The sequence below is a fragment of the Heptranchias perlo genome, chromosome 27 (assembly GCF_035084215.1).
Source record: "Heptranchias perlo isolate sHepPer1 chromosome 27, sHepPer1.hap1, whole genome shotgun sequence".
Classification (NCBI taxonomy): domain Eukaryota; kingdom Metazoa; phylum Chordata; class Chondrichthyes; order Hexanchiformes; family Hexanchidae; genus Heptranchias; species Heptranchias perlo.
This window is the reverse complement of record NC_090351.1, coordinates 3,218,979-3,244,428: the sequence shown is the minus strand read 5'-3', so window position 1 is coordinate 3,244,428 and position 25,450 is coordinate 3,218,979. Positions and strand designations below refer to the sequence as shown.

The window sequence follows — 25,450 nt, the reverse complement described above, 5'->3', positions numbered from 1 at the left end:
TATTGCCTAGATGTTCCTCTACGCTTACTTCTCTTATCCATTGTGGTTCATTTCCCATTACTAAATCTAGCAGTGATTCCTCTCTTGTTGGGCTTCTCACATACGGGGTAAGAAAGGAGCCCTGTACACAATGTAAAAACTCCATTCTCCTTTCCCCTTTCCCTACCTCTTCTTGCAGTTTATTTGAGGGTAGTTGAAATCTCCCATGATTATTATTCGATGTTTTTTTACTAATTTTATAGATTTGTCTACATATTTCATCCTCCACATCCCTTCCACTATTAGGTGGTCTGTAGAATATACTTATTAGCGTGATCTTTCCCTTCTCATCCTTTGTCTCAATCAATATGGATTCTGTTTCTATCTTAATCTTACTTATGTCCCTTTTTTCTGTTGCCATTACGTTGTCTCTAATTAGTACAGCTACACCACCCCCTTCTTCCTTCCCTGTCCTTTCTAAATACATGATATCCTGCAATATTTAACTGCCAATCCTGATCCTTATGTAGCCATGTTTCAGTTATCCCGACCACATCTGGCTCATCGCTATGAATTATTGCCTCCAGATCCCCCTTTTTGTTTCGGATGCTGTGCACGTTGCTTTACAGGAAACTTAAGTTGTTTTTAGTAATTGTTCCCCTCCCTTTGTTTTTAACAGTCATTTTGTACTTATGTTCGAGAACTGTATTTGTTCCCTGACTATTTATGTTACTCTTATTCCTTAACTTGGTCTGATCTTTACTCTATTTCCTATTTCTTTTTTCTTCAGACTTCTGTTGTCTTCCCCAGATCCCTCCCCCCATCTTACTAGTTTAAAGTCCCAGTGACAGACCTATTTATCCTTTCCGCAAGGACACTGGTCCCATTCCGGTTCAGGTGGAGCCTGTGCCAATGGTACAGCTCCTCCTGTCCCAGTACTGGTACCAGTGTCCCATGAAATGTAACCCCTCCTTCTCACACCAGCCTTTCAGCCACATGTTCACCTTCCTGATCTGTTTATCCCTATGCCAATTAGCACGTGGCTCGGGTGGTAATCCCGAGATTACCATCCATGAGGTCCTGCTTTTTAATTTAGTTCCTAACTTCTGATATTCTCTTAGCAGGATCTCCTCCCTTTTCTTCCCTATATCATTGCTCTGTACAAGCTAAATGGTGGGCAAATTAATTCACAAAACAACAATGATTCAATGGAGCCAAGATATAAAGCAAAAAAATAATCAGGACAATACTTGTATGCTGCCTTAGCGTTTCTTAATTTCTTGGAATTCAAGTTTCTTTATAGAATCATAGATATTTAAGCAGAGCGGGAGGCCATTTTGGTCCGTCATACTTGTGCTCCTGCTCACTCCAGGTCACAGCGATCGACTCCAGTCCCATTTTCCACTAGTGCTGTTGGGGAGGGTTTAAACTAATGTGGCAGGGGGATGGGAACCGATGCAGGAAGTCAGTGGGAAATAAAGTGGTGACAGAAACAAAAGGCAGTAAGGGAGAGTGTACAGAACATGACCGGACAGATGGTCTGAGAAAGCAGGGCAAAGACCAAGGGAAGTCGAGATTAAACTGCATTTATTTCAATGCAAGAAGTCTGATGGGCAAGGCAGATGAACTCAGGGCATGGATGGGTACATGGGACTGGGATGTTATAGCTATTACTGAAACATGGCTAAGGGAGGGGCAGGACTGGCAGCTCAATGTTCCAGGGTACAGATGCTATAGGAAAGATAGAGCAGGAGGTAAGAGAGGAGGGGGAGTTGCGTTCTTGATTAGGGAGAACATCACGGCAGTAGTGAGAGGGGATATATCCGAGGGTTCGCCCACTGAGTCTATATGGGTAGAACTGAAAAATAAGAAGGGAGAGATCACTTTGATAGGATTGTACTACAGACCCCCAAATAGTCAATGGGAAATTGAGGAGCAAATATGTAAGGAGATTACAGACAGCTGCAAGAAAAATAGGGTGGTAATAGTAGGGGACTTTAACTTTCCCAACATTGACTGGGACAGCCATAGCATTAGGGGCTTGGATGGAGAGAAATTTGTTGAGTGTATTCAGGAGGAATTTCTCATTCAGTATGTGGATGGCCCGACTAGAGAGGGGGCAAAACTTGACCTCCTCTTGGGAAATAAGGAAGGGCAGGTGACAGAAGTGTGAGTGAGGGATCACTTTGGGACCAGTGATCATAATTCCATTAGTTTTAAGATAGCTATGGAGAATGATAGGTCTGGCCCAAAAGTTAAAATTCTAAATTGGGGAAAGGCCAATTTTGATGGTATTAGACAGGAACTTTCAGAAGTTGATTGGGAGAGTCTGTTGGCAGGCAAAGGGACGTCTGGTAAGTGGGAGGCTTTCAAAAGTGTGTTAACCAGGGTTCAGGGTAAGCACATTCCTTATAAAGTGAAGGGCAAGGCTGGTAGAAGTAGGGAACCTTGGATGACTCGGGAGATTGAGGCCCCAGTCAAAAAGAAGAAGGAGGCATATGACATGCATAGGCAGCTGGGATCAAGTGGATCCCTTGAAGAGTATAGAGATTGCCGGAGTAGAGTTAAGAGAGAAACCAGGAGGGCAAAAAGGGGACATGAGATTGCTTTGGCAGATAAGGCAAAGGAGAATCCAAAGAGCTTCTACAAATACATAAAGGGCAAAAGAGTAACTAGGGAGAGAGTAGGGCCTCTTAAGGATCAACAAGGTCATCTATGTGCGGAACCACAAGAGATGGGTGAGATCCTGAATGAATATTTCACATCGGTATTTACGGTTGAGAAAGGCATGGATGTTAGGGAACTTGGGGAAATAAATAGTGATGTCTTGAGGAGTGTACGTATTACAGAGAGGGAGGTGCTGGAAGTCTTAACGCGCATCAAGGTAGATAAATCTCTGGGACCTGATGAAATGTATCCCAGGACGTTATGGGAGGTTAGGGAGGAAATTGCGGGTCCCCTAGCAGAGATATTTGAATCATCCACCGCTACAGGTGAGGTGCCTGAAGATTGGAGGGTAGCAAATGTTGTGCCTTTGTTTAAGAAGGGCGGCAGGGAAAAGCCTGGGAACTACAGACCGGTGAGCCTGACATCTGTAGTGGGTAAGTTGTTAGAGGGTATTCTGAGGGACAGGATCTACAGGCATTTGGAGAGGCAGGGACTAATTAGGAACAGTCAGCATGGTTTTGTGAGAGGAAAATCATGTCTCACGAATTTGATTGAGTTTTTTGAAGGGGTAACCAAGAAGATAGATGAGGGCTGTGCAGTAGACGTGGTCTACATGGACTTCAGCAAAGCCTTTGACAAGGTACCGCATGGTAGGTTGTTACATAAGGTTAAATCTCATGGGATCCAAGGTGAGGTAGCCAATTGGATACAAAATTGGCTTGACGACAGAAGACAGAGGGTGGTTGTAGAGGGTTGTTTTTCAAACTGGATGCCTGTGTCCAGCGGTGTGCCTCAGGGATCGGTGCTGGGTCCGCTGTTATTTGTTATTTATATTAATGATTTGGATGAGAATTTAGGAGGCATGGTTAGTAAGTTTGCAGATGACACCAAGATTGGTGGCATTGTGGACAGTGAAGAAGGTTATCTAGGATTGCAATGGGATCTTGATAAATTGGGCCAGTGAGCCGATGAATGGCAGATGGAGTTTAATTTAGATAAATGTGAGGTGATGCATTTTGGTAGATCGAATCGGGCCAGGACCTACTCCGTTAATGGTAGGGCGTTGGGGAGAGTTATAGAACAAAGAGATCAAGGAGTACAGGTTCATAGCTCCTTGAAAGTGGAGTCACAGGTGGATAGGGTGGTGAAGAAGGCATTCGGCATGCTTGGTTTCATTGGTCAGAACATTGAATGCAGGAGTTGGGATGTCTTGTTGAAGTTGTACAGGGCATTGGTGAGGCCACACTTGGAGTACTGTGTCCAGTTCTGGTCACCCTATTATAGAAAGGATATTATTAAACTAGAAAGAGTGCAGAAAAGATTTACTCGGATGCTACCGGGACTTGATGGTTTGACTTATAGGGAGAGGTTAGATAGACTGGGACTTTTTTCCCTGGAGAGTAGGAGGTTAAGGGGTGATCTTATAGAAGTCTATAAAATAATGAGGGGCATAGATAAGGTAGATAGTCAAAATCTTTTCCCAAAGGTAGGGGAGTCTATAACGAGGGGGCATAGATTTAAGGTGAGAGGGGAGAGATACAAAAGGGTCCAGAGGGGCAATTTTTTCACTCAAAGGGTGGTGAGTGTCTGGAACGAGCTGCCAGAGGCAGTAGTAGAGGCGGGTACAATTTTGTCTTTTAAAAAGCATTTGGACAGTTACATGGGTAAGATGGGTATGGAGGGATATGGGCCAAGTGCAGGAAATTGGGACTAGCTTAGTGGTATAAACTGGGCGACATGGACATGTTGGGCCGAAAGGCCTGTTTCCATGTTGTAACTTCTATGATTCTATGATACAAAGGGTTATCTAACTCCCTCTTAAACACTCTAATTGATTTGGCTTCAATAGCTACTTGAGCTAACGTATTCCATATTTTAACAAACCTTTGTGCGAAAACATTTCTTCAAACCTCCTTCACCATTCTAGTGGTAATCCTAAATGTATGCTGTCGTTATTCATTCACTGATCACTGGAAATAATCTTTCACAAGCATCGGTGCTGGGACCACTATTGCTCACCATTTACATAAACAATTTGGACTCGGGAATCGGAAGTACAATTTCAAAATTAAGGGACAACACCAAATTGGGGGGGTATAGTTAATACGGATGAAGACTGCGACAAAATAAGACCATAAGAGATAGGAGCATGGGTAGGCCATTCGGCCCCTCGAGCCTGCTCCGCCATTTAATGAGATCATGGCTGATCTGATTTTTACCTCAACTCCACTTTCCCGCCTTTTCCCCATATCCTTTGGCTCCTTTGCTGATCAAAAATTTGTCTAACTCAGCCTTGAATGTATTCAATGACTCAGCCTCCACAGCTTTTTGGGGTAAAGAATTCCAAAGATTCACGACCCTCTGGGAGAAGAAATTCCTCCTAATTTCCGTCTTAAACGGGCGACTCCTTATTCTGAGACTATGCCCCCTAGTTTTAGATTCCCCCATGAGAGGTAACATCCTCTCAGCATCTACCCTATCGAGTCCCCTCAGAATCTTGTATGTTTCAATAAGATCTCCTCTCATTCTTCTAAACTCCAATGAGTATAGACCCAACCTGTTCAATCTTTCCTCATAAGACAACCCTTCCATACCCGGAATCTACCTAGTGAACCTTCTCTGAACTGCCTCCAATGCAAGTATGTCCTTCCTTAAATAAGGGCACCAGAACTGTATGCAGTACTCTAGGTGTGGTCTCACCAGCACCCTGTACAGTTGTAGCATGACTTCCCTGCTTTTATACTCCATCCCCCTAGAAATAAAGGCCAATATTCCGTTTGCCTTCCGGATTACCTGCTGCACCTGTATGTTGACTTTTTATGTTTCATGTACGAGGACACCCAGATCCCTCTGTACCACAGCATTTTGTAGTATTTCTCCATTCAAATAATGTTTTGCTTTTTTATTTTTCCTCCCAAAGTGGATGACTTCACATTTTCCCACATTATATTCCATCTGCCAAATTTTTGCCCATTCGCTTAACCTGTCAATATCCCTTTGCAGACACTTTGTGTCCTCATCGCAACTTGCTTTTCCAGGAAGAATACTGGAAGACATTCATAAACTTGCAGAATGGGCTTGTAATTGGCAAATTAATTTCAATATAGATAAGTGTGAGGTATTACATTTTGGTAGGAAGAATAAGGGGGCCACATACTGCTTGGATAATAAGAGTCTAAATGGGGTAGAGGAGCAGAGGGATCTGGGGATACAGATATATAAATCAACAAAAGTAGCTTTGCAGGTTAATAAGGCCATAAAAAAGCAAACAAAACACTGGGGTTCATTTCTAGAGGGATAGAATTGAAAAGCAGAGAAGTTATGTTAAACTTGTATAAAACCTTGGTTAGACCACACACTGAGTACTGTGAACAGTTCTGGTCTTCACATTATAAAAAACATATACAGGCACTGGAGAAGGTGCAAAAAAGATTTATTAGGATGATATCGATCAGGAAAGGTTATATCTATCAGGAAAGATTGAACAGGCTGGGGTTCTTCGCTTTAGAAAAGAGAAGACTGAGGGGTGACCTGATCGAGGTCTTCAAGATTATGAAAAGGTTTGATAGGGTAGACGTAGAGAAAATGTTTTCACTTGTAGGGGTATCCAAAACTAGAGGTCATAAATATAAGATAGTCATTAACAAATCCAATAGGGAATTCAGGAGAAATTTCATTACCCAAAGAATAGTAAGAATGTGGAACACGCTACCACAAGGAGTAGTTGAGGCAAATAGAATAGATGCATTTAAGGGGAAGCTGGATAAACAAATGTGGGAGAAAGGAAAACAAAGATATGTTGATGGGTTAGATGGAGAGGTGGGAGGTGGAGCATAAACGCTGGCATAGACAAATTGGGCGTGATGGCCTGTTTCTCTGCTGTTGACTCTATGGGCTCAATTTTGAAATGGTGGCGGGTTGGCAGCGGGGTCGGGGGGGGGTGGGTGGGGGTGAAGATGCACATTGCAAACCTGCATAAACGAAACTTACCGTTTCCGATGCGATCGCATGGTCATTGCTGATGATTAACGTGCTCTCTGGGTTTCGTGCCCAGCAGCCAGCCTGATTGACAGGCTGCCGTCAGGAACTGCAACGCAAGTGGGGGGGGGGGGGGGGGAGGCGGGAAAGAGAGCGAGACGTCATCCGGCGCTAGAACAGAAGATCAGAGGGGGGAGAGTGGAAGATCGGGGGAGGGGAGAGAGTGGAAGATCGGGGGAGGGGGAGAGTGGAAGATCGAGGGGGGAGAGGAAAAGATCGAGGGGGGAGAGGGGAAGATCGGGGGTGAGGGGAAGATCGAGGGGGGGGGAGAGAGGGGAAGATCGGGGGGGGGACATCAGGAGGACATCGGGGGGTGAAGAGGGGGACATCAGGAGGGTGAAGAGGGGGAGATTGGAGAGGGAGGCATTGGACATCGGAGCAGGGTGGAAAGGTAGGTTGATTTTGTGTTTTAACTTCCTTCTATGGTTTTTGATGTACTTTATTTCGTTTCTTTTTCCCTGATCCGGCCCTTCACGCCAGGTTTCACCAGGCGTAAATCAGAAGCAGTGGGCAAACTGCCCAGTTAAGTTAAAAAAAATTATATTCACATAATCTGTCACAAGTAAAGTGCGTTAAGTACCTCAATGAGATACATTTCGCTCTTTAACTGTCATTCCGCCGGCTTTAATTGCTGGCGGGACTTCCGGTTTCCGGTTGCCCACGGTCACACAGGTGCGTCCTTGGGAAACTCGGAAGTCAGCGAGTTGGAGCTGGCTTCCGAACCCGAACGGGATTTCCGCGATTTTTGGAGATCCCCACCCCCAACACACCCGCAATTTCCCCGTAAAATTGGGCCCTGTGTAATTCTATGTCACCTTGAAAATTGAACATGTTGTGACAAAGCTGAATGGAAACATAAGAAATAGAAGCAGGAGTAGGCCATACGGCCCCTCGAGCCTGCTCCGCCATTCAATCAGATCATGGCTGATCTTCGACCTCAACTCTTTCCCGCCCGATCCCCATATCCCTTGATCCCCCTAGAGTTCAAATATCTATCGCTCTCAGCCTTGAATATATTCAATGACTCAGCATCCACAGCCCTCTAGGGTAGAGAATTCCAAAGATTCACAACCCTCTGTATGAAGAAATTCTTCCTCATCTCAGTCTTGAATGTCCAACCCCTTATCCTGTGACTGTGCCCCCTTGTTCTAGACTCTCCAGCCAGGGGAAACTACCTCTCAGCATCTACCCTGTCAGGCCCCCTCATAATCTTACATGTTTCAATGAGATCAACTCTCATTCTTCTAAACTCCAAAGGGTATAGGCCCATTCTATTCAACCTCTCTTCATAGGACAACTCTCCGATCCCAGGAATTAATCTAGTGAACCTTCATTGCACCGCCTCTAAGGCAAGTATATCCTTCCTTTGATAAGGAGAGCAAAACTGTACGCAGTACTCCAGATTGGGACTCTACTCATTGGAGCTCAGAAGAATGAGAGGCGATCTTATTGAAACATATAAGATTGTGAAGGGGCTTGATCGGGTGGATGCGGTAAGGATGTTCCCAAGGATGGGTGAAACTAGAACGAGGGGGCATAATCTTAGAAGGGGCTGCTCTTTCAAAACTGAGATGAGGAGAAACTTCTTCACTCAGAGGGTAGTAGGTCTGTGGAATTTGCTGCCCCAGGAAGCTGTGGAAGCTACATCATTAAATAAATTTAAAACAGAAATAGAGAGTTTCCTAGAAGTAAAGGGAATTAGGGGTTACGGGGAGCGGGCAGGAAATTGGACATGAATTTAGATTTGAGGTTAGGATCAGGTCAGCCAAGATCTTATTGAATGGCGGAGCAGGCTCGAGGGGCCGATTGGCCTACTCCTGCTCCTATTTCTTATGTTCTTATGTGGTCTCACTAAAGCCCTATACAACTGTAGCAAGACTTCCTTACTCTTGTAATAACCCCCTTGCAATAAAAGCCAACATGCCATTTGCTTTCCTAATTGCCTGCTGAACCTGCATGCTAACTTTTTGTATTTCTTGTACGAGGACCCCAAGTCTCTCTGAACACCAACATTTAATAGTTTCTCACCATTTTAAAAAATATTCTGTTTTTCTATTCTTCCTACCAAAGTGAATAACCTCACATTTTACCCACATTATACTCCATCTGCCACCTTCTTGCCCACTCACTCAAAAATGGAAGGTGGCATCATTGAAGTTGATTATGGCTAGCTAATCCCTGGAACACACTGTCCACATGACTCAAGTCAGCATTACCATTTTTAACTTTTCCTTCTTGAGGAAACTGTTCATTGTTCTGAAATCCAGAACGAAACAGATCTTCCTAATTGGTTGGAAAATGCATAATATCATGATTAAAACCCATCCTTTTCTTGATCTGGATGAACTTACTCAATTCCCACAGATAGAAAACTATGGATATTTATCAGCAGTATATCCATCATCAAGGGTCCCTCGGGTGATCCAACTGGACCACATAATAAAATCAGAGGGGTGAAGACTGAAAATGCAGATCTTCACCCAGTTGGGTGCAAGATGCTTTGATTGGCCTCTTACCTAGAGACCCAGTGGCCACGAGAAGTAAAGAGTCATTGGGATGTGGGTAGAGCCAGATCGGCAAAAGGATCTGCGGCGAGAGCCTGGGCCAGGTCCTGGTGAGAGCAATCATCTGAATGTTGGGCCTCCACCTGGTAACCAACATGGTACATGCAGTCCAGTGTCATCTTATATAGAGTGTCATACTGGCTCAGAGGTAGGCTCTTGCCTGAGCCAAAAGTCACAGGACTTGAGCACATAATCCACACGTGAGTGCAGTGCTGAGGCAAAATTAACGAGAAACACTCTATTGTTAGGTAGTGCCATTTACACAGCATAGGATGGGGTTGGGGTGTGGGTAGGTACCATTTAGGTTGAATGCCATGGAATGTTGCAAACTACAAAATGAAATGGGCATGGCTATTGACAATGCACTGGCAATAGTAGTTTCTTACTCTAACCTCAACTCCTAAACCTAACCACAACCTCTAACCCGAACACCCTATCCCTAATTTCTAACCCTAAACGTGGTGTCAGCTGTGCGATGCAGGGCCGGCTGCAGTGTCAATAGTAATTGTAACGCCAGCGATGATGCAGTTCAGTGGTTCAACCCTAAACCGCGCGGTGTCAATAGTTATAGTACAGTCACTCCAAAATGAAATACATCAGGTGGGGCCATCGCCCAGCAGTTGATTATTCTGCTGTATTCCAGCACTGTGTCGTGGAATCGTACCATTACCAAGAATGAGGAAGGCCCTTCCTTGTGTGGGCGTTGGACAGGGGAGCGCCCAGGTCTGGGCATGGATACCATCAGTGTAGGGAGCGTCTTTAAATGGCGCAGGTCGTGTGGACATACGATCATTTTGGGGATGACACATGCTCCCGTTATCAAGACGCTACATGGATGATGTTATAATGTGGAAGTGGGAATTGTCCGCTTGTTCTCTAATTGCGACAGAAACTCACCGAGCCTCTGATGCTGGAGTCGGGGCCGTTCACACTGCCGGACCTGGGTTGGGTTTGAACCGGGGCAGCGCGAGGGGCAATTGTCAACAGGCAGGGCTCGAGCTGCCCAGCCCCCGCGAGGCACTGAATTAAACCTCAACCGCCGGCGCACGCGCGCCAGAGAGTCAGCGCGCACGCGCGCGCGGGGAGCTCGAGCGCCAGAGAGGCGGGAAGGAGCGGGAACATGGTGTTAGTGATGCTGGTGCCACCTCCTCGGAACAGCAGTGCTCGCCGGCCGAGATGGCGACCCAATCCATCCATTGGTTCCGTAAGGGACTCCGGCTCCACAACAACCCGGCGCTGAGGGCGGCTGTGCGGGGAGCCTGCGCCTTCTGCTGCGTCTACATCCTCGACCCCTGGGTTCGCCGGCTCGTCCAACGTCGGTGTCAACCGATGCAGGTAAAGGGGGACCGTATCCATATTACACTGCAAATGAACTGGTTACCGAGGGGGGAGTGTGGATTGGCGTCGGTTAACGCGCAATAAATGGGATTTCTGCACTGGCTAGTAATTGTGCAAAGATCAGCAGCATAATCTGCCCGGAATGGGGATGGTTATCTAATTTCTTGTCAAATGTAAGGAATCTTACAACACCAGGTTATAGTCCAAGTGTCACCAGGTTATAGTCCAACTATAACCTGGTGTTGTTAGATTCCTTACATTTGTCAACCCCAGTCCATCACCGGCATCTCCACATCATAATTTCTTGTCAGCAGGTCAGCTTTGCACGTAGACAGCGACTTGACTCTGCAAAGCAATTCATTCAAGCGGCACATCCCAACATTAACTGGTGGGTTTCTTCCAAAAAATGGAAAGGAAATGCATTAGATTTTTGGGAAGTAAAACAAAAGCCCTTTTGCAATCCACAAAGGATCTGCTATAGCAATGTTTTTTTACTAAAGAATAGCTGTTAAAAAAAAAGTTTGTGCAACGGGTACAAAATACAGGCGACTGATTTAAATGTAATCTTGGACAGCGCTGTGTGCATTCATTGTGCAATGATGGTTCATGATTTGTGCCTCCAAAGAAAACCTTGCTCTCATGAAATATTATAAATAAATGCAAATTATACATAAGAACATAAGAAATAGGAGCAGGATTAGGCTATTCGGCTCTTTGAGCCTGCTCTGCCATTCAGCAAGATCATGACTGATCTTTGACCTCAACTCTTGCCCGCCCAATCCCCATATCCCTTGATTCCCTTAGAGCCCAAAAATCTATTGATGTGTCTTCAATATATTCAATGACTCAGCATCCACAGCCCTCTGGAGTAGAGAATTCCAAAGATTCACAACCCTCTGAATGAAGAATTTCCTCCTCATCTCAGTCCTAAATATTCAACCCCTTATCCTGAGACTATGTCCTCTAGTTTTAGACTCTCCATCAAGGGGGAATAGCCTCTCAGCATCTATCCTGTCAAGCACCCTCAGAATCTTAAATGTTTCAGTGAGATCACCTCGCATTCTTCTAAACTTGAGAATATAAGCCCATTCTAATCAATCTCTCCTCACAGGACAACCCTCTCATCCCAGGAATTAATCTAATGAACCTTTGTTGCATTGCCTGTAAGGCAAGTATATCCTTCCTTAGGTAAGAAGACCAAAATTGTACGCAGTACTCCAGGTGTGTTCTCAGCAAAGCCCTGTACAATTGCAGCAAGACTTCCTTACTTCCTTCCTTCCTTGCAATAAAGGCCAACATACCATTTGCCTTCCTAATTGCTTGCTGTACCTGCATGTTAACTTTCTGTGATTTGTGTACAAGGACAACCAAATCCCTCTGAGAACCAATAATTAATAGTTTCTCACTATTATTTTTCCTTCCAAAGTGAATAATGTCACATTTCCCCACATTATACTCCATCTGCCACCTTCTTGCCCACTCACTTAACCTGTCTATATCCCTTTGCAGACCCTTTGCACCCTCCTCACAGCTAACTTTCCCACCTAGCTTTGTATCGTCAGCAAACTTGGATATGTTACACTTGGTCCCTTCATTTAAGTCATTAATATAGATTGTAAATAGCTTTTTTAAAATTCATGCATGGGATGTGGGCGTCGCTGGCGAGGCCGGCATTTATTGCCCATCCCTAATTGCCCTTGAGAAGGCGGTGGTGAGCCGCTGCCTTGAACCGCTGCAGTCCGTGTGGTGAAGATTCTCCCACAGTGCTGTTAGGAAGGGAGTTCCAGGATTTTGACCCAGCAACGATGAAGGAAGGGCGATATATTTCCAAGTCGGGATGGTGTGTGACTTGGAGGGGAACGTGCAGGTGGTGCTGTTCCCATGTACCTGCTGCTCTTGTCCTTCTAGGTGGTAGAGGTCGCGGGTTTGGGAGGTGCTGTTGAAGAAGCCTTGGTGAGTTGCTGCAGTGCATCCTGTGGATGGTACACCAGCCACTGTGCGCCGGTGGTGAAGGGAGTGAATGTTTAGGGTGGTGGATGGGGTAACAATCAAGCGGGCTGCTTTGTCCTGGATGGTGTTGAGCTTCTTGAGTGTTGTTGGAGCTGCACTCATCCAGGCAAGTGGAGAGTATTCCATCACACTCCTGACTTGTGCCTTGTAGATGGTGGAAAGGCTTTGGGGAGTCAGGAGGTGAGTCACTCGCCACAGAATACCCAGCCTCTGACCTGTTCTTGTAGCCAGAGTATTTATATGGCTGGTCCAGTTAAGTTTCTGGCCAGTGGTGACCCCCAGGATGTTGATGGTGGGGGATTCGGCGATGGAAATGGCGTTGAATGTCAAGGAGAGGTGGTTAGACCCTCTCTTGTTGGAGATGGTCATTGCCTGGCACTTGTCTGGCGCGAATGTTACTTGCCACTTATTAGCCCAAGCTTGGATGTTGTCCGGGTCTTGCTGCATGCCGGCTCGGACTGCTTCATTATCTGAGGGGTTGCGAATGGAACTGAACACTGTGCAATCATCAGCAAACATCCCCATTTCTGACCTTATGATGGAGGGAAGGTCATTGATGAAGCAGCTGAAGATGGTTGGGCCTCGGACACTGCCCTGAGGAACTCCTGCAGCAATGCCCTGGGGCTGAGATGATTGGCCTCCAACAACCACTCCCATCTTCCTTTGTGCTAGGTATGACTCCAGCCACTGGAGAGTTTTCCCCCTGATCCCCATTGACTTCAATTTTACTAGGACTCCTTGGTGTCACACTCGGTCAAATGCTGCCTTGATGTCAAGGGCAGTCACTCTCACCTCACCTCTGGAATTCAGCTCTTTTGTGCATGTTTGGACCAAGGCTATAATGAGGTCTGGAGCCGAGTGGTCCTGGCGGGACCCAAACTGAGCATCGGTGAGCAGGTTATTGGTGAGTAAGTGCCACTTGATAGCACTGTCGATGACACCTTCCATCACTTTGCTGATGATTGAGAATAAACTGATGGGGCGGTAATTGGCCGGATTGGATTTGTCCTGCTTTTTGTGGATAGGACATACCTGGGCAATTTTCCGCATTGTCGGGTAGATGCCAGTGTTGTAGCTGTACTGGAACAGCTTGGCTAGAGGCGCAGCTAGTTCTGGAACACTAGTCTTCAGCACTACAGCCGGGATGTTGTCGGGGCCCATAGCCTTTGCTGTATCCAGTGCACTCAGCCGTTTCTTGATGTCACGTGGAGTGAATCAAATTGGCTGAAGATTGGCTTCTGTGATGGTGGGGATATTGGGAGGAGGCCGAGATGGATCATCCACTCGGCACTTCTGGCTGAAAATGGTTGCAAACGCTTCAGCCTTGTCTTTTGCACTCACGTGCTGGACTCCGCCATCATTGAGGATGAGGATGTTTGCAGAGCCTTCTCCTCCCGTTAGTTGTTTAATTGTCCACCATCATTCACGACTGTATGTGGCAGGACTGCAGAGCTTTGATCTGATCCGTTGGTTGTGGAATCGCTTAGCTCTGTCTATAGCTGAAGCCTAAGCACTGACCCCTGTGGCACCCCTCTTGTTATAACCTGCCAACCCGAAAATGACCCGTTTATTCCTACTCTCTGTTTTCTGTCCGTTAACCAATCCTCAATCCATGCTAAAATAGTAGCCCTAATCTTGTGTAACAACCTCTTATGTAGCATCTTATCGAATGCCTTTTGAAAATCCAAATATACTATATCCATTGATTTCCCCCTTATCTACCCTGCTAGTTACACCCTCAAAAAACTCTAATGGATTTGTCAGATACGATTTCCCTTTCATAAAACCGTGTTAACTCTGCCTAATCATATTATGATTTTCTAAGTGCCTTGTTACTACGTTCTTAATAATAGATTCTAGCATTTTCCCTACTGATGTCAGGCTAACTGGTCTGCAGTTCCACCAAGCACCAATTGCATTTTTAAGTAGGCAGTTGATTGCTACTGTGGACAGTTGGTGTGGAATAAATCTACACAGTTGGATTACACAGGGGAGAATGCAGGGAGGATGAATCATTGGTTTGTTGTACGTGTGTTTGAACTAGAGTGGTAAATACCGAGAGTAACGGCCGGGTAAGTAGTAATTTCTAAAAGGGGTCAATGACTCGAGCTAAGAGGGTAAAGTTCCAGCAGTTTTATAAATGTCTGCACCCTGAGGTGAAATTACTGTACAGAAATCGCTTCTGGGTATCTATCCCTTAATTCATCAATCAGTGCTCCATTGCACATTATGTCCATTGAATGCATGCTTTTCAGTGTATTTTTAAAATAGCTTAGTTTTGCTTAATACTTTTTAATAAAGCTTCTCTTGCTATACAAACTTGTACTCTTTTATTACAATTACAGAAACCTTCAGTGCCTTTATATAAAGATTCTATCATATAGATAGCAACACATTGGGCCACATTTAGTTTTTTAAAAACACTTCCATTACATTATGTTGGAGAAAGTCAGTCCAAATGATTTTTGTAACTAAAACAATCTCATCTTGACCTGATAACCAGGTGCTTTGGGAGTCTGAAACCTCATTTTCCAGGAAAGAAAATCTTGTATTCTTAAAGAAAGAACTTGCCTTTATAGCTCAGGACGTCCCACAGCCAATGAGATACTTTTGAAATGTAGTCACTGTTGAAATGTTGGGAAACGTGGCAGCCAATTTGCAGTGATGGGGTGGAAACCAGGAAGGTGATATTAACTAAATAAGGGGTGGTGGTCAACCAGGTGGGTGTGGGGAAGGGATTCATTGGGGAATGGGTTATTTGGCTGGGTTAGTCAGTGGTATGTTGGGTGAGCAGGGGGAAGGTTTAGTTGGAGGAGTTAGTGGGCAGGGGTTAGTTGGATGGTTTGGGGGAGGAGTTCGCTAGGAAGATGTTAGCTGGGTAGAAGTTAGTTAGATGGTATGGGGGAATGGATTAATTGTATAGGGGAGGAGTTAGTTGGAGCCGGGTTAATTGGATGGGTGATGGGGAGAAGGCGTTAGCTGGAGAGAAGTTGCATGATGTGGATGAGGAGCTAGCTGGACATTATAGGGAAGACCTTCGGAAGGGGGGCTAATCAGGTGGTTACAGGAGAGGGGCTGTGCTCTATGTTTAGTAGTGTGAGTACAGGGGAGTGGCTGGTCTCATGTTGACTCGCCATGAACTAAGCCACAAGAGATTTAATAGTGAATATTAAAAGTCTTGTGCATATAGTGTGCACCTCCTCTGAGTGTCAAACTCAACTTCCTGCAACACTTCCCATTGCACTTTGCTGACAACACCCCTGATTTTATAAAACAGAATATCCTCCAACTCGCTATGAATGATATCACAGGAGACCTGTTTTGTTGACATAGCCATGCACATCCTAATCTTCACACTTCAGATGTCTTTGCAAACTGTCAAATGCAAATTTCTGTGTCCAGCTTTTTTTTGATAATGCATTAAAAAAAACTAAGGCAGCTATTTGCATGCACACAGGAGCACTCCACAAACAATACAAGGAATACAAGAACCCAGTGCTTGCCACTTATTAATTGACCTTTCCGCAAAAATAGCCAGTGTTCCGATCAGCAGCCTCAATAGCAATTAACTCTTGAATAAACTCACTCAATGTTTATTAATATGTATGTATATAAAAACAGACTTTGTAGTGCAAATGAGATCCAGACCTTCATTTAGCAGAAGAATAATACATTGTGTTTCACAAGGTAGGTTCCTGTGGTGCTGCCTCTCATGGTAAATCGGAGGATGCATCCTCCGATTTACCATGAGAGGCAGCACCACAGGGGATTTGTGTCTAGAATAAAATTGGTATATGTACATGCATTTCCTGCCCATCCCACTTCTCGGCCTTGTTTAATTATAAACTAATCTAAGCAAACTTATTCTAATCTAATTTCTTGCAGCTGATTGTTTCATATGCAGATTTTGTCCAAGAATCTTTATATTTAAAAAAAATGCCAGTCATTTGGAATGTATCTGGAGCAGCTATCCACCAACACAAAATACTTAACACAGGATTTATAATATCCAGCCTATTTCCAATCCTGACTAAATAAACTCTGAATGAGCTTTGAGCCTCTGTTTACTTAATATTTAGTCTTTTTGACCTTAAAGGGAATCCACTTTAGCAGAAATATATACAGTATTCTCCATTACATTGTATTAAACTCCAGTGATTTTAAAATTACTGATCATCTGACTTACTGTGAGCAATAACACAGGAGACCTGCTAGTACGTGTTGAGATACACATGCAGATTTTCACGTCATGCACCCCTTTGGGCAAAGATTCAAAATACTAGATGCTTTACAGTGTAAAGCTGGGGGAGGGAGAGGAAACGAGAATGGGGTGGCGTTCTGAGATTGTAAACTGTGCTTGCAATGCCTTTAATTCAGTTGGTTATGTCGAGTGCTTTGTGGGTCAGGAGGAGTCAGTCTTGAAAATAATTCAGTTTAGGTGATGTAGCCCACCTAAGTGTCTGAAGTGAAGCTGGGACACAAATCCGTCTAAATGATGACCTGTGGTACTGGTTGCGTCAGTCGCACAGTGGTGAATAATATTGTACGATGTAATTCATTTGTACATTTTCGCTCGAAAGAAGCATTTGGCAGATAATTTAGCTATTTCCCTGAACGGTCTCTTCAAAAAAAAAAATTACAATCTTGCGGAATCGCCACAAAAGTTCAATATACCATAACTTTCAGATACTTCATTTAATTTTTTTTAAAATCAGTGTTCATTCACTTAAGCTGCAAAAATATTTTAAGTTAATAACTATACATGGCCATAGTAGAACCATTTTAGACGTACTGGCCAAGAAGTTCGGGTACACCAATCTTTGGACGTAGGGATCCATTGGTGGGCCTCATTCCATTGAGTGGGTGAGCTGCGGAGAGCAACACTGCAGCTCGCCGGCGAAGCAGGATTGGGGATCGGGCCACTGCTGACGTCGCAGTGACCCTCCAGTAAAAGAGGGGATGGGGGTGAGGGGGGCCCGGAGGGTGGGGTATTAATGCTCTTGGTGGATGCACTTGAGCTGTGCTTTGCTTTGAATCTGCTTTTATCTCTCCACACAGCAAGCTGCACACCAAAGATACAGAAGTCACCAAGGCAGCCTCCTGCATGCCTATGTTCCCACCTCACTTAAATCTGCCCACTTAAATCCCATCCTATACTAAGTCTTGAACACCTATCACCCCTCCACACTGACTCCCTCTGCCTCCCTGGCCTCCAGCTTGTCCATTTTCAAATTGTTCTATAATTTTCTTCACTCCATCTGTACCATGATGTGCTTCCCACTCTTCAGACTTCAGTCTTTTCCTCCTCTCCCCCCCCCCCCTCCCTCACTTACCTCCATAGTCATCTGAACTTTTAGCCACTGTGCCCCTGCCCTCAAGAACTCTCTTCCTAAATAACTTTGCCTGGCTCCCTTCAAAAGTCTCCTCAGTCACCTCCCTTAATTTTTCTCCCACTTCCTGCTTTGTTTCCTCCGATTCCCTTGTAACATGCCTTGTTAGCATGTCTTGTTACGTGAAAGCACAGTATAAGCACAAATTGTTTTTTTTTAGCTAAAACACTCGACAAATCTAACTGACCGCCATCGCTGACCACGTGTTCGACTGGCCATCGCTGACCACGTGTTCGACTGGCCATCGCTGACCACGTGTTCGACTGGCCATCGCTGACCACGTGGAATCAGTTCATGTTAAACTGGGACTATTGCATAATAAATCTGTTTGGAAAATTTGATTGTTTAGCTTACTCAGGATTAGAGGAGGAATTATACAAACATACAAAAATGATGGACAGGAAGAGACTTGCTGGTCCATCCAGCCTGACCCATTATCCTTATCTGTATGTTGTAACATCATCAAAAGTATTGCAACATCATCCATTAATTTGTAGAACAGCTCACAATTAATTTCGTAGTGATTAACAATGAGGGACCCTTAACCATCAGTATATATCTATCAAAGCATGAACGTGCATTTATTTGTTCTCGGAATGTGGACCGCATTCAATGTTCATCCCTAGTTCCCTTGAGGAGATGCTGCTTTTCAGATGGCATAAAGAGTCAACTGCGTGGTGTGACTGGAGTCACTTGTAGGTCAGACTAGTTAAAGACGCTGTTCCCTCCCCTTAAAAACATTAGTGAACCATTTGTGCGCTTACATCAGTCTTGCAGCTTTTATGGTCACTTTTCTGGTGCCAGCCCACGAATTACTGGATTTATTGAATTCAATTTCATAACTTCATAACCGCCGGATTGCTAGTCCAGAACTCAAACCACTACACCAGTGTACACATTTCCTACTTTTGGGGAAACTTTGACAGGAAAAAGAAACAAAGAGCTTGTATTTTTATGATGACTTTCACCTCCTCAGGATGTCCCAAAGCGCTTCACAGACAATTAAGTACTTTTTGAAGTGCAGTCACTGTTGCACTCTGAAGGTTCCCACAAACGGCATTGATGTTAATGACTAGATAATCTATTTCTAATAGTGTTCGTCGTGGGATAAATGTTGGTCAGGGTACTGGGAGAACTCCTCTGCTCTTTTTAAATGGTGCCATGGGATCCTTTATATCCACCTGAAAGGACAGATGAGGCTTTGGTTTAATGTTTCATCTGACACTGCAGCACTCCCTCAGTACTGTACTGAAATGTCAGCCCACATTATGTGCTAAAGTCCTAGAGTGGGGCTTGAACCCTCAGCCATCTGACACTGAGGTGAGTGTGCTGCTACTGAGTTGCCAGATATCAAGAAACTGACTCTGCTCCAACCCTACCCATGTCCTACTCTAATCCTGCTCGAACTCCCACTTTGCCCAACTTATCCACTATTTAACCCCGAATTGCATGCTCCACCCAACTGCTCTACCTCTCAGTGCAAGTCCCAGACTACTTGTGGGAAATGCTGCAGGAAATCTATTTAGTTTATATTTTTGGGAACGTTCGTAATCCTCAATACAAATTACGTTACCTCCGCACTTCCTTGAATTGTATTAAGTGTGCAGATTACTGCTATAATCCTGTCAGTGCATATAAATGCGGATAGCTGTTTCAGAATATATTTTCATCAAAAATCCATCTGGCCAAAATTTCAAGGCGTTGAAATGGCAAAACATTTGGCAGCACTAAATTGTATCTTAATATAAAAAGAGCAGTGCAAACACCACTGTTGTTTGAAAAATTCATTAAAATTTGAAAAGATGATCAGGACCTCCAAATTCAGGAGTTAGAATGAAAACTGAGATATTGATAGTACTGAAATATCATTGAGGAAATGAAATGGTTTTACTGTTTGTCCGAAGTTGCTGCTGTCACGTCCACTCAGAGTTACCTAACGATTTGAAAGTAGGGCAGTGAGTCAGCGTAAGGAGATTATATAAGGTGTACCTCTGTAATCATGATGACAATGTATTTTCCGTCATACCGCACTCCTAATTTAAGTGATCAGAAATGTATTTCACCAAAATAATGCCAGTCTCAATCTGGAATGGTTAAAGTGCTAAATGTAAATATCACTGCAGAATGGCTTAAAATCCTTCAGTGCCACATACTTCAGCACCAAGAGCGGGTCAAAAAAGGGCTCAGAACAGTAAGTTTATTTAATATTTTTTTGGTTTCCCTTGTGGACTGGGATGAGCAGCAACCCTTGAGATTTCTTTCCCTGACCACGATGCCCCCATGACCACGATCCTACCTTCCAGGAACCGTTCCGTCGGGCCAACTGGCGCTTCCCGCTGGGTTTCGACTGGAGACTGGCATGAGCAGTGCAGGTTATTAAATTCTCCCAGGGCTTACGCTGCTGAGGGCTGGACAGTTTCCCACCCTCCTCTGTGCCCATCCGCACGACTCCCGCCAGGAGTTAAAATTGGGGCTGGTCCCTTTAAGTCATTATAATGTCAAGTGTTGGGCTATCAACTCGGATTTCACCCTTCCAGAAACATGCTATTAACTGAGGGCGCTCTCAGCAAAGATTGTACGGACTTCTTGCTTGACTATTTTAATGGGTTGGAGTGTGATTCTAAATATGTTCTGTGGAATAAGTTTTATATAATGAATGTAAAACAAATCTAATTTAATAAATCCAGCATCTGACCGGTAAAACACTTTTTTGCAAATAAAAAGAGACAGTTGTCTGTATGAATGTTCAAAGTACTTAAAGCAATGAAGACAAAAAAGGAATTCTTAGAAAATGGGGGTAGTGCAGGTAATCCATTCACATGGCTAATTTTAGTCTGAATTATCAAGTCACGTTTAATGTAGGGCATGCTGCTTATATAAGTACCGTAGTATACCTGGGGCTTTTCAAAACATGACTAAGCAAGCAGCATAATAGTCCTGTCCTCACAGACAACTGATGTATATGTATAGATAGTCCTTTTAAGCTGAAGGGACTCACTGATGCCTTCCTTAGAAATATAACCCCAAGTGGGAGGAGCCAAATTTTATTGACTTGAGATCAGTTTAACCTCTTTAAGCCTGCTCTCTGTTCCCTCATCCTCACGAAATAGGAGAGAATTATATTCTAATTCATTCTAAAAACTAAACTGGCTGCTTAAAATGTTTGCCAGATGTCACTTGAACTAGTGTTCTTTAATGGAGGAAAATGTACGTTGTCTGTGCTTTCAACCTGACCGGTTTGCAGTCTATAAATATGATATTGCCTGAATATATTTTTTATTGTCCCCAAGTATGTGCATCTCCATTTAAAGGCTCCGGTGCAAACATCTACTGGCAACTATAGGATGTCTAGTGAAACACTCCCAAGTATCGTCAGCATTTATCTCTTTCTCCTCCCATGTTTCACAATCTTTCCATTTCTTATTACAGATCTTGGAGCTCTGGATGCCAGCCGATTGCTCTAGACCTCTAATTGCTGAACTGAGAATGGGGTAGGGAGTTGATATCTTGTCACGTTTGCATGAAGAAACTGTGAGCCAGTGAGTGAGAAAGTGGACAATTGGGCTGGAGATCACATAGAGTGGGGTGGGGGGGGGTGGTGGGTCACACAAGCCTTGGGTTTTTATGTGAGAGAGACTGATGAGAGGGCTGTGAGAGAGTAGGTGGTCTGGAACCTGGGAGCATTCAGGGGGAGAAGGCCTAAGAGCATTTGGGAAGTGGATTATAAGGCTTTGGGATACTTAGGAATGTAGTCTGGGAATTAACTGGACAGGTGGCAGAGGAATGGGCTGGGGCGCCAAGCTTAGTTCGCACTGAGATATCAATCCCATTTGTGATTAGTACAGCCCATAATAGGACGGGAATCTAAATGAAAGAGAAAACTTGCATTTATATAGCGCCTTTCACGAACTCAGGACTTCCCAAACACTTCACAGCCAATGAAGTACTACTGAAGCGTAGTCACTGTTGTAATGTAGGAAATGTGGCAGCCAATTTGTGAACAGCAAGATCCCACACTCAGTAATGAAATAAATGACCAGATAATCTTTTTTTTTTAGTGATGTTATGAGGGATGAATATTGGCCACAGCTCAAGGAGAAGTTCCTGCTCTTCTTTGAATAGTGCCATGGGATCTTTTAGATCCACCTGAGAGGGCAGACAGGTTCTCAGTTTAATATCTCATCTGAAAGAATGGGACTTCTGGCAGTACAATGCTCCCTCAGTACTGAGGTACTATGTACTGCACTTAAGCGCATAATCTAGGCTGACATTCCAATACTATATTGAAGTGTCAGCCTAGATTATGTGCTAAAGTTACTGGAGTGGGACTTGAACTCATGACCTTCAGACTCAGGTGAGAGTGCTACCATTCAACCAAGGCTGACACATTGAAGGTGCAACTGTACTGAACAGCAAATATGTGACTGGCATTTGCATTGATACTGTAGAGAAAGTCAGTACCACTGTTGCTGATTTCTCCAGGGTCCAGTCCAGACTAATAAAAAAGCATGATCCTGTCCCTTGCTATGTACCACCTAAACTATTTCATACAAGCATATGATTGATAGCCCAGCATCACTTCAGCAACTAGGCACTTCAAAAGTACATTAAGGTCCTATTGCTAAGTTTTGACACACTGTGGTTGCAGTTGCTAGGGTAACACCTAAATATATCTTTGAAACACTGAACTGATATTAGACTGCTAAAAGTCTGATGGGAGGAAGCTCTATGTATCTACATTTTTCATCCTCATACACAATGTGCTAGAAGCTTTTTTGTGCTGGGGAAGAGGAGCTCAGCTCAGATGAATTTACTTTTAGTATGATTCGAGCAACCCAAAGCTTCCCCAGCTCAGGGCCACCATTCAGGTTAGCTCACTGGGGGCTCCTGTAAAGCATCAACCATGAGTTTTCAGGGGATGCGAGTGATGTTGTACATACCGTTATGCACTGTGTGGTAAACTGGCCTGCTTTCTTGGCAGATAAATTTTACACGTCCATGAAAAGAGTTGGGACAAACGACTCTACTCTCTTCAGAGTTATCGTCACTCTCGGTGAGATTGACCGTATCCAAATTAAGCAAGCATTTTGGAAGAAGTATCAGAAAATCTTATGCACAGTAGTGGAGAGTGATACCAGCAGGGACTGCATGTGCTTACTGTTAATTTTTGGAAATTAAATTTGACAAACAACCTCTGGGTGACTTAATTTCTTTCTCAGTGCTGTCATCAATCTCTCATTCATTTACGGATGTTTAAAAAGACAATATTTCCTTCTCTGGTCTCCACATAAAATTTAAAATCAGTCCTACACAAAGTGGCATCTTTTTTGCTATTCATGTTACTAAAAATACAGTCTTTTTCTTAAGACAAATTTATATTGTTTTTAAATTCACCCTTTGAAATAAGTTCCCAAGATACTGTGTGGAACTTTTTTAAACTCCCATTCTGCTCAAAGCTTTATGTTAAGGCTCCCTCTGACTGTTAGCCCAAACTAGGTATTCAAATAACAAATGCTTAGTAAATGTCCATTGCCCTCCTCATCTGGCTTTGAAGAAAGAAAGGCGGGACTGCTGCCATCTGTGGGCGTAAATGACCACTTCAACCTGCAGGTGTTTATGCTCCACACGAGTCTCCTCCCCCTCTGTTTATGTCATCTCACCCTATTGACATACCCATCTATTCCTTTCTCCCCCATGTACTCATGTAGCTTCCCCTTAAAGGCAGCTATGCTAATCGTCTAAACCACTCCACATTCTCACCACTCAGAGTAAAGAAGTTTCTCCTGAATTCCTTATTGGATTTATTAGTGACTATCTTATATTTATGGCCCCTAGTTTTGGATTCCCCCACAAGTGGAAACATCTTCTCTACACCTACCTTATCGAACTCCTTCATAATTTTAAAAACCTCTATCAGGTCACCTCTCAGTCTTTTTTCTAGAGAAAAGAGCCCCAACCTTTCCTGATAGTTGTACCCCCTTAGTTTTGGTATCATCTTGGTATGGTGAAACCTGTACAAACGGGCACCCCCAAAAAACGGACCTCTAACAAAATAAAAGGACACTTATTGACAGTCCCAAATAACTTAATAGATACAAGCGGCACCTTGAAATAACAGACACACAGACAAGTGCAGGGATTGCGGGGAGGACGAGCAAACTGACCACAGCACCGTGGTACAGGAAGCTGTTCAAGTGGGGGGAGTAAAAAGGAAGGTTGTTGTAGTAGGCGAATACAGCTAGCGGGATAGACACTGTTCTCTGCACCCAGGAGCACGAGTCCCGAAGGCTATGTTGCCTACCCGGTGCCAGGGTTAAGGACATCTCCGAGCTGGAGAAGAACTTGGAGGGGGAGGGTCCAGTTGTCGTGATCCATGTACCAACGACATAGTTAGGACTAAGAAACCGATTCTGATGAGAGAGTTTGAGCAGCTAGGGACTACATTAAAAAGCAGAACCACAAAGGTGATAATCTCTGGATTATTACCTGAGCTACGAGCAAATTGGCACAGGATAAATAGGATCAGGGAGATGAATGTGTGGCTCAAAGATTGGAGTGGGAGAAGTGGGTTTCGATTCGTGGGGCACTGGCACCAGTACAGGGGAAAGAGAGAGCTGTTCTGTTGGGACGGACCATACCTGAACCATGCTGGGACCAGAGTTCTAGTGAATTGAATAACTCGGGAGGTAGATAGGGCTTTAAGCTAAATAAGGTGGGGGAGGGCCCCGGTGGAGAGAAATCCAGAATGCTAAAGAGAAAAGACAAGGAAGCAGTGCAGGAAAGTGATTGGGGTAAGAATAACCAGATTGTGTCAGGAAGGGACAGAGCGTACAAACAAAAGGGTGCACTAACAAATAGCGTCCAGGTAAGAAAAAATGGTAATAAGACAAATAGGCCCATAGTACAAAAAAATGTGAAGATGTCTAAAAATGTGAAAAAGACAAATTTAAAGGCACTGTATCTGAATGCACGAAGCATTCGTAACAAGGTAGACGAATTAACAACGCAAATAGATGTAAACGGATACAATATATTTGCAATTACAGAGACATGGCTGCAGGGTGACCAAGACTGGGAGCTGAATATCCAAGGGTATTCGATATTTGGGAAGGACAGGCAAAAAGGAAAAGGAAGTGGGTTGGTGTTGTTAGTAAAGGATGAAATCAGAGCAAGAGTGAGAAAGGATATTGGCTCAGAAAATCAAGATGTAGAATCAGTTTGGGTGGAGTTAAGAAGCACCAAGGGGCAGAAAACACTGGTGGGAGTTGTCTATAGGCCTTCAAACAGTAGTGGTAATGTAGGGGATGGCATCAAACAGGAAATTAGAGATTCGTGTAACAAGGGTACTACAGTAATCATGGGTGACTTTAATCTACATATAGACTGGCCAAACCAAATTAGCAATAATACTGTGGGGGATGAATTCCTGGAGTGTGTACGAGATGGTTTTTTAGACCAGTCCGT

The 25,450-nt window shown here is 44.1% G+C and overlaps 1 pseudogene; it reads left to right on the top strand.

Moving 5' to 3' along the window:
* The first annotated feature begins 10,424 nt into the window (after window positions 1-10,424).
* The window catches only part of LOC137344661 (cryptochrome-1-like), a 76,928-nt pseudogene continuing 61,902 nt past the window's right edge, over window positions 10,425-25,450 (top strand).